This window comes from Chinchilla lanigera, unplaced genomic scaffold (genome assembly GCF_000276665.1).
Source record: "Chinchilla lanigera isolate Chin_1 unplaced genomic scaffold, ChiLan1.0 scaffold00059, whole genome shotgun sequence".
In the NCBI taxonomy this organism is placed as follows: Eukaryota; Metazoa; Chordata; class Mammalia; order Rodentia; family Chinchillidae; genus Chinchilla; species Chinchilla lanigera.
This window is the reverse complement of record NW_004955460.1, coordinates 40,223-47,540: the sequence shown is the minus strand read 5'-3', so window position 1 is coordinate 47,540 and position 7,318 is coordinate 40,223. Positions and strand designations below refer to the sequence as shown.

The window sequence follows — 7,318 nt, the reverse complement described above, 5'->3', positions numbered from 1 at the left end:
GAAACCAAAATGTATATAAGGGAAAACAAAGTTAGCCATGCGCGCCCACTTCCAGATTGGCAAAGGAAGTGAGGGTGGCTAGCCTCAAATTAAACTCTGATTTGTTCTCACTGGCGATTGGCGTCTCTTGTGGAATGTTTGGGACAGACGGGAAATTTTCTGCCGTAACACCTTTATAGCCTGTATAACTGATAGCACTTGAAGTTTGTCTATGGAGCACCACCTTGGGGGTGGACTGACTTAAAATAGAACATTAGGGCCATAGGTCTGTCATAGGTTATTTTTAACTATAGTAAGAACTCCTCTCTATGTATTATCTATATTTTGCCAATAGAAATGTTACACTATTCTAGTAATATTGAGGTAGTATTCATATCTATAACTCTGTTCTTATAATGTTTTGTGTTATGTATTTTAATTCATGTATGTATACAATTAGTTTTTAAGGGAGGTTTATACCTGTCATATTTATAAATGCATTACACTTATATTCAGGGGGTTATACTTATTACTGCAAACACTTGCAATATAAATCATGCAGCCCCACCTTATTCACTGTGCACTGTCATTTTTTAACTCAGCTTCACTCACATATCTGTCATGCTAAAGAGCAGGTAGGTAGTAAAGAAGCATGTGTTCAAAAGAGGACAGGTCTGTGAATCTCTTCTGGATAGAAAATAAAGACGCATTCTCTTTTACCTGCAAATGTGCCTAATTCTCTCAGTCTCCTTTTTTTACACCTGACCAAATTTCACAAATGTAAAAAGGAATCGTGAAATTCTTTAATGCGGGCAAAGTAAACAACCTCACGGAAAGCCCAGAATATTACAAGAGGCAGCAGATTGGAATCTATACATTTAAAGCAGGGAATGAGGGAGAGAGACTGAAGCAGAAATCCAGGAGCAGTGGCATGAAGCAAGCAAATTCTTTGGGTGTTTAGATAATCACAATAACCCTATACAAAGCAAAGGCATCTGCCCTAGAGACACTTCCTGCCAAAGGACCAGGATAAGAAGGAAAACCCCCAAAGGAGGGGCATCATTGTGTTATTTCCATTCTAGAGGATACATGTCCCAACTTCTCATGCCAGGTTTACATAATAGGGGGAAATCTAGGAAAACACACATACAACTAAAATATACAAGGATATATCAGTTCTTTCTGAGTAAGATGAGGTGTTGAGAAGAGCTAAACATATCAAGTCAATGCAGTGGAGAAGAAAGGTCTAACAGCATGGATGCTGCCTGTCTAGAGAGTAGCATTATGGGAGATGGCAGCATCACAGAGCTGGAAGCCAGCTTGGGAGGGGAACAGTTTTAAGCAACACAGTTGGAAGGAAATACATCCAAAGGCAGACAGATGAGATGGTAAGAAGGTCTGTGGAATACATGGGATCATTGTTAATGGGGTCAATGAAATAAGTGGGATCAATGTTAATGCATATTTCCCCTTAATGGTCTGGGAAACAATGAAATATGGAACAAGCTTTAAGTCTGATGGAAGAGTTAGGAAGGGAGGGAGGTGGAGCAAGCAGAGCAAGTGAACATATGAAATTTCCCATGAAGGAAGAAGCCATTTAGAGACAGGTTTCTCCACCACAGTTGGCAGGAGTGCATGCCTTAATCCCAGAACTTGCAAAGTTGGTAAGGTGCATGTTGAACCTAAAGTACTTCAGTCCTATAATGAGAGTATGTTAAAATATAAATGAAAACACGATTGGAGATGTAGCTCAGTCCACACACACACAAAGAAAAGCAATGGAGCCTTGGTACCAACATCTCTGTGCTCCCTCACACAGAAGCATCTTGCAGAGCAGTTCTGATATCCACCCCCTGCACTTAGGAGGTTTTTGTTCAGGGACGATCTCTGTTGCGTGGTAATGGGTGGAACCACGCAGTAGGGCATAGGAAGTCCACACTGGGAGACACTCAAATTTGGTTCTTGGAGCAATGCTAGGTGTCTGTTTCCCAAAAAGCCTTTGTACCCCCACATTTAGGGTCTGCCTTAAACTTCAACCCCTACCAGCATTAAAAGACCAGAGCTGTGATCATTCATCCTTGAAACTCTGCCTTCAGATTCTCCACAGATTAGGAAAAGTCTTTAAGGAACTGTCTAGAAAGTCACAGCTCCAAGTCCTATAGTTTGATCATGACATTTGGGTGCTTGCTACCTTTGGTTGTAGTCCCTAGGCTGAGATGAATGTGCAACAGTCTTGTGTCCTTAGCTGCTGTGAGTTTTATGGGTTCAAGCTAAGAATGGAATGGCTGGTTCACCAGCAGTAAGCTTTGCCCTTATAGCTATAGTTTAGGAGCCTCACATTGTTTTAAATAAAAATTCTCATTGCACGCTTGTTCTTTATTATCAGTCACTTTGTTGCTGCTTGTTACTATAGATAAACTGCAGTAAATGTTTGGGCAGAGCAATAAGTAATGGTTTGGTTCAAATCATGTGCATTTAGACAAATTCACAAATAAATTTTTTTTTTTTTTTTTTTTCTCCGGTACCGGGAACTGAACTCACGACCTTGTGCTTGCCAGGCAGGCACTTTTGCCGCTGAGCTAAATCCCCAGCCCCACAAATAAATATTTCTGTGAGACATCATGCTTGGATTTAGCATCAAGTATGCAGGCTGATGCTCATGAAGTTCAAAGAGTAGTGATGTTTATATCATAGATAGAAGTCCAGATGCTAAATTCATGGAAAAGAATAAAGCATAAATTAGGATGAAATGTGCAGCCTTCTCCAGTGGTGCTCTATTCCCTGAGAAGAATCACCTCAAATTTTTCCTGTGAATTAGGAAGCTGGATCTAAATTTCAACATTTTAGTGATTTTTAGAATGTGGGTCAAAAAGTCTGGAAACCCCAACTGAAAATGATCATTTCACACCTTAGTTAAGAGGGAACTGCTAGAGCTAAAACTTGATTTGTCAGCTGGTGGAAGTTCTAGTTGAACTGACTTATGAGTATCCATCTTCTTTTCAAGAAAATTGACCCCATGAAGTCTGACAGTGTCTCTTGCTTTCAGATCTTCAGGCCCTGGGAAGCAATGAAATCACATCACCACGGCAGACATCCTAGGGCTGGGAACCCGCCGGGGGCGTGGGACAACTAGAATCCATTTTTTTCTGTCACATTCTAAATTTTCCATTCAAGTTTCTTCTGAGATAGAAGTTGGGCAACAGCTTTTTCCACAGTTTTACAGCCCATATTCCTGATACCAGTTTAAATTTCTCTGTATAGTGCTATCCTGGGAAGGACTTACTTACAATAGAACATTAGGGCCTTAGGTCCATCATATGTTCCTTTTGAGGATAGCAAGAGCTCTTCTCTATTTATTATCAATATTCTGTCCATAGAAATGTTACTCTATTCTAGTAATAGTGATAGTATAGATATCTACAACTCTGTTCTTATAGTGTTTTGTGTTAAGTATTTTGAGTACACAATTACTCTATTTTTAAGGGAGGGTTGTATGTGTGATATTTATAAATGCATTGCATTTATATGAAGGTGGTTATACTTATAACCATAAACACTTGCAAATATAAATCATGCAGCCCTTCGTTATTCCCTGTGCACTGTCATTTATTAACTCAGCTTCATTCACATATCTGTCATGTTAAAGAGCAGGTAGGTAGTAAGAAAACGTGTTGAAAAGAGGATATGGCTGTGAATGTCTTCTGGATAGAAAATAAAGATGAACTATCTTTAAGCCTTCAAATGTGCATAATTCTGTCAGTCTTGATGTCTTTATTATCAGGTTAATAATATCCCTTAGTTATTGCAGGCTGATCAGTTCCACAGTCTCCTGAAAGAGCATACAGCCAAAGCTAAAGAAAAAGAGGCAAATGGAATGATTTCAGGGCTCCAGGGGGATCAAAGCCCTCTCACAGAATTTGAGATTCTCTTAGGGTTAAGACCAAGACTTCTCTGGGTCCCAGGTTATTTATTTGGTTATCAGAAGAAGGTGGGGGAGTACTCAAGAAGAGCAGAACCACTCAAGGACTTCTCCAAATAGGGTATTAAGTTAATCCTCTCAACAGTGAGATGCCTGAGGCTATAGTCTTTATTCAGTTGAGATCTGATCCAGGTGTCCTTGATTGTGATTTTGTCTTATCCTCTGAGGCTTTCTGGCTTCATTCCACCACTACAGATTTTAGTAGCGCTTAGTGACTCACTGAGGTTCACTTACTATGAGTCCACCATTTCCAGATAAGGAGACTAGGCCTTGGACAGATACACAAGTGAACATAACAAATCAACTGATTAAATCCTGCTCAGGTCTGCTTCGGAGTAGTCTCCATCACTTTATAACTGACCAACGTTAATAAATGTGGAAAGGAATGCTGACTTTCGTTTCAGGTAGGCAAAGAAAACAGGCTCATGGAAAGCCCAAAATATTACAAGAGCCAGCAGGTTGTAACCTACACATTTAAAGCAGAAAATGAGGGCTAGAGATTGAAGCAGCAAATCCATAAGGAATAGCATGAAGGAAGAAAATTCTTTGGCTGCCTGAATAATCACAGTAAACTTCAAACAAAGCAAAGGCATCTACTTTAGGGACACTTCGTGCCAATGGTCCAGGGTGAGGAGAAACACACAACACAGGAGGGGCATCATTTTGTTATTCCCATCCCAGAGGATTCATCTCACAACTTCTCAAGCCAGGTATACATAATACAGGGGAAATCTAGTAAAACACACACAACTGAAAAACAAAACAAAGGAAGATATACCAGGTATTTCTACGTAAGATGAGATGAACAGAAGAGCTAAAGATATCAACTCCATGCAGTGGAGAAGAAAGGTCTCATACGATGGATGCTGCCTGTCTAGAGAGCAGCACCAAGAGAGAAGGGAGCATCATGGAACTGGAGGCCACCTTGGGTGGGGAACAATTTTAAGCAGCACAGTTTGCAGGAAGTAAGTCTAAAGGCAGACAGATGAGATGGTAAGAAGGACTATGATATAAGTGGAATCAACATTAATGGGGGTCAATGAAATAAGTGGAATCAATGTCCATGCCTATTCCCACTTAATAGTTTGGGAAAGAGTGAATTGTGGATTGAGCTGAAATTCTGATAGAATAGTTAGGAAGGGAAGGAGGTGGAGCAAGCACAGCAAGTGAAGATATGAAAGTTCCCATGAAGGAAGAAGCCATGAAAGACAGGCTTTTCCACCACATTGCCAGGGGTGCATGCCTATAATCCCCATATTCTGGGAGCCTGGGTAAGTGCAAGTTTAAGTATTTTAGTGCTATAATGAGACTATCTTAAAATATAAATCGAAACACGATTGGAAATGTAGCTCAGCACCAAAAAAGAGAATGAAGCCTCAGTACAAGCACCTCCGTGCACCCCTGCAAGCATCTTGCAGAGTAACTCTGATGTCCATCCCCTGTACTCAGAAGGACTCTGTTCAGGTAAGATCTCTGTTGGGTGGTACTGGGTGTAACCAGGCAAGACAGCATAGGAAGCTCACACTGGGAGACAGTCTAATTTGGTTCTTGGAGCAATACCACGTGTTTGTTTCTCAAAAAGCCTTTACACCCCAACATTTATGGCCTGCCTTAAACTTCAAACACTCACCACCTAATGGGGGTTTATTGTGCACCATGAACTGCCCTCTGTGCATTTAATACCCCCATTATTCTCTGGTGGTCGCCGGACATTTCCCTTGCAGTAAAACAAAACCAAAGGTCACTTCCCTCCACACTTGTTTCTTGTCTAGGAAATATTTCAGACACACATCCTACCCCTGAAAATGCCCCCAACCAACAAGCCAATACTTAGAGTAAAATCTTCCAACTTTGCCTCATGCACAGAGGTTGCTTGCTTGCCCCACTGCTTTTTAAAAAATCTCCTCCAGAATCACTGTTTTGAGAAAAAGTCTCAGGTTTCTATAGCTTCTGCAAAGAGATGGAATATCTGGGAACAGCAGGCCACCCCAGATGAGATGATGCTCATCTCTCCACAATGATCTGGCCCATATGGGCAGAGAATCTGTTGGTGGAGCCCCTAATAGGTAGAAATGCTGTGACATTCCCAGATTCTGAAGTACAGACTTCAGACACAGGAAAAATAGTGAAAACAAAGCTTTAATGCAGACAGTCTTAGCAAGCCTGAGTGTCTCGAAGGAAGTTGTAAAGCAGTCACACCAAACATTTTAAACCCTAGCACACAGGTGGTCCCATTCTTATGTATTTCACTGAGTACTAGGAAAGGTTACTGTCTATCCCCTGATCCCCTGGTTAGGGCTCATGTTTCACAACTTCTCCATTAGGTATTTCCTTTGTGCTCCACTCAGTTGGAGTTTGGATGTCTCTCTACAACTGTCACTTCTATACCTGCAGTCAGTGATACTGAGAAGCACAATCACTTTTGTGTATGGTTTCTTCTGCCTTTGAATTATATTACTGTTTCTACTTAGCCTCAACTGGAAGAATATGCTTTCCTTCTCCCATTTTCGACTCATACCTGCACTCTACAAGGCTTTTTTACTATGTTTATCTTTCCCTTCATGTGCTATCTGCCCAGGGACCCTGCAAATGTGTGAATGTTGTCAGGCATTAAAAATCTATCAGTAAATTTCTACTCAAATTTTCAAAGGCGTGTTCCTGTTGTTGTCAAATTTCCTACACTTTGATTTTGTACTTTGTGCATATATTTGCATTTATAGGTCAGTTAATGCTAAGAAAGTTAAGCTACTACTGTAAATAGGGTACAATCTATAGTCTAAGAGAATAAATTCTCTTTTGAGTAAAATTTGGCAGAATGTCCTAAGTATTTCTGGACAGTTTTACTTAGTTATTTTTCAAGTGAAAATTATAATATATTAGATGTCTCATGCCATCCAGCAACTTGGTTGTCATATACTTCCATATTTCATTGCAAGAAACAGGAGATGGTCTCTAAAAGGCAAGATCAGCAAGTCTACCATATTGCTCGTTTGTTTTGGGAGTACAAATCAACCTTCTTATCTTAGGTTACTTTCCCGTTGTACTCTCTCATTATTGAACATATAAATTCAGGAATCTTTGAGTGGGGTGAGTTTCATTTTTCAATAGGAGCATATCACAAACCCACAGAAAAAGTGAATGCAAGCTCAGCAATATCTTCTATCATGTCGTCAAACTTCATACATCAGTTTCACTCAGTGTAAATCATTTGACTGACAGTATATTATCTAGCTCCATTTTATAGCCATACAGGTGGAGTTGAAGAAATTCTTTCTGAAAGACATTATTATTATTATTATTTTTTTTGGTTTTTCTCCGGTACCGGGAACCGAACTCACGACCTTGCGCTTGCCAGGCAGG

The 7,318-nt window shown here is 40.3% G+C and overlaps 1 protein-coding gene across 2 annotated transcripts in view; it reads left to right on the top strand.

Moving 5' to 3' along the window:
* Spdye1 (speedy/RINGO cell cycle regulator family member E1) overlaps positions 1–7,318 on the top strand; it is a 42,692-nt gene that overhangs the window by 6,065 nt on the left and 29,309 nt on the right. The window lies entirely within an intron of this gene.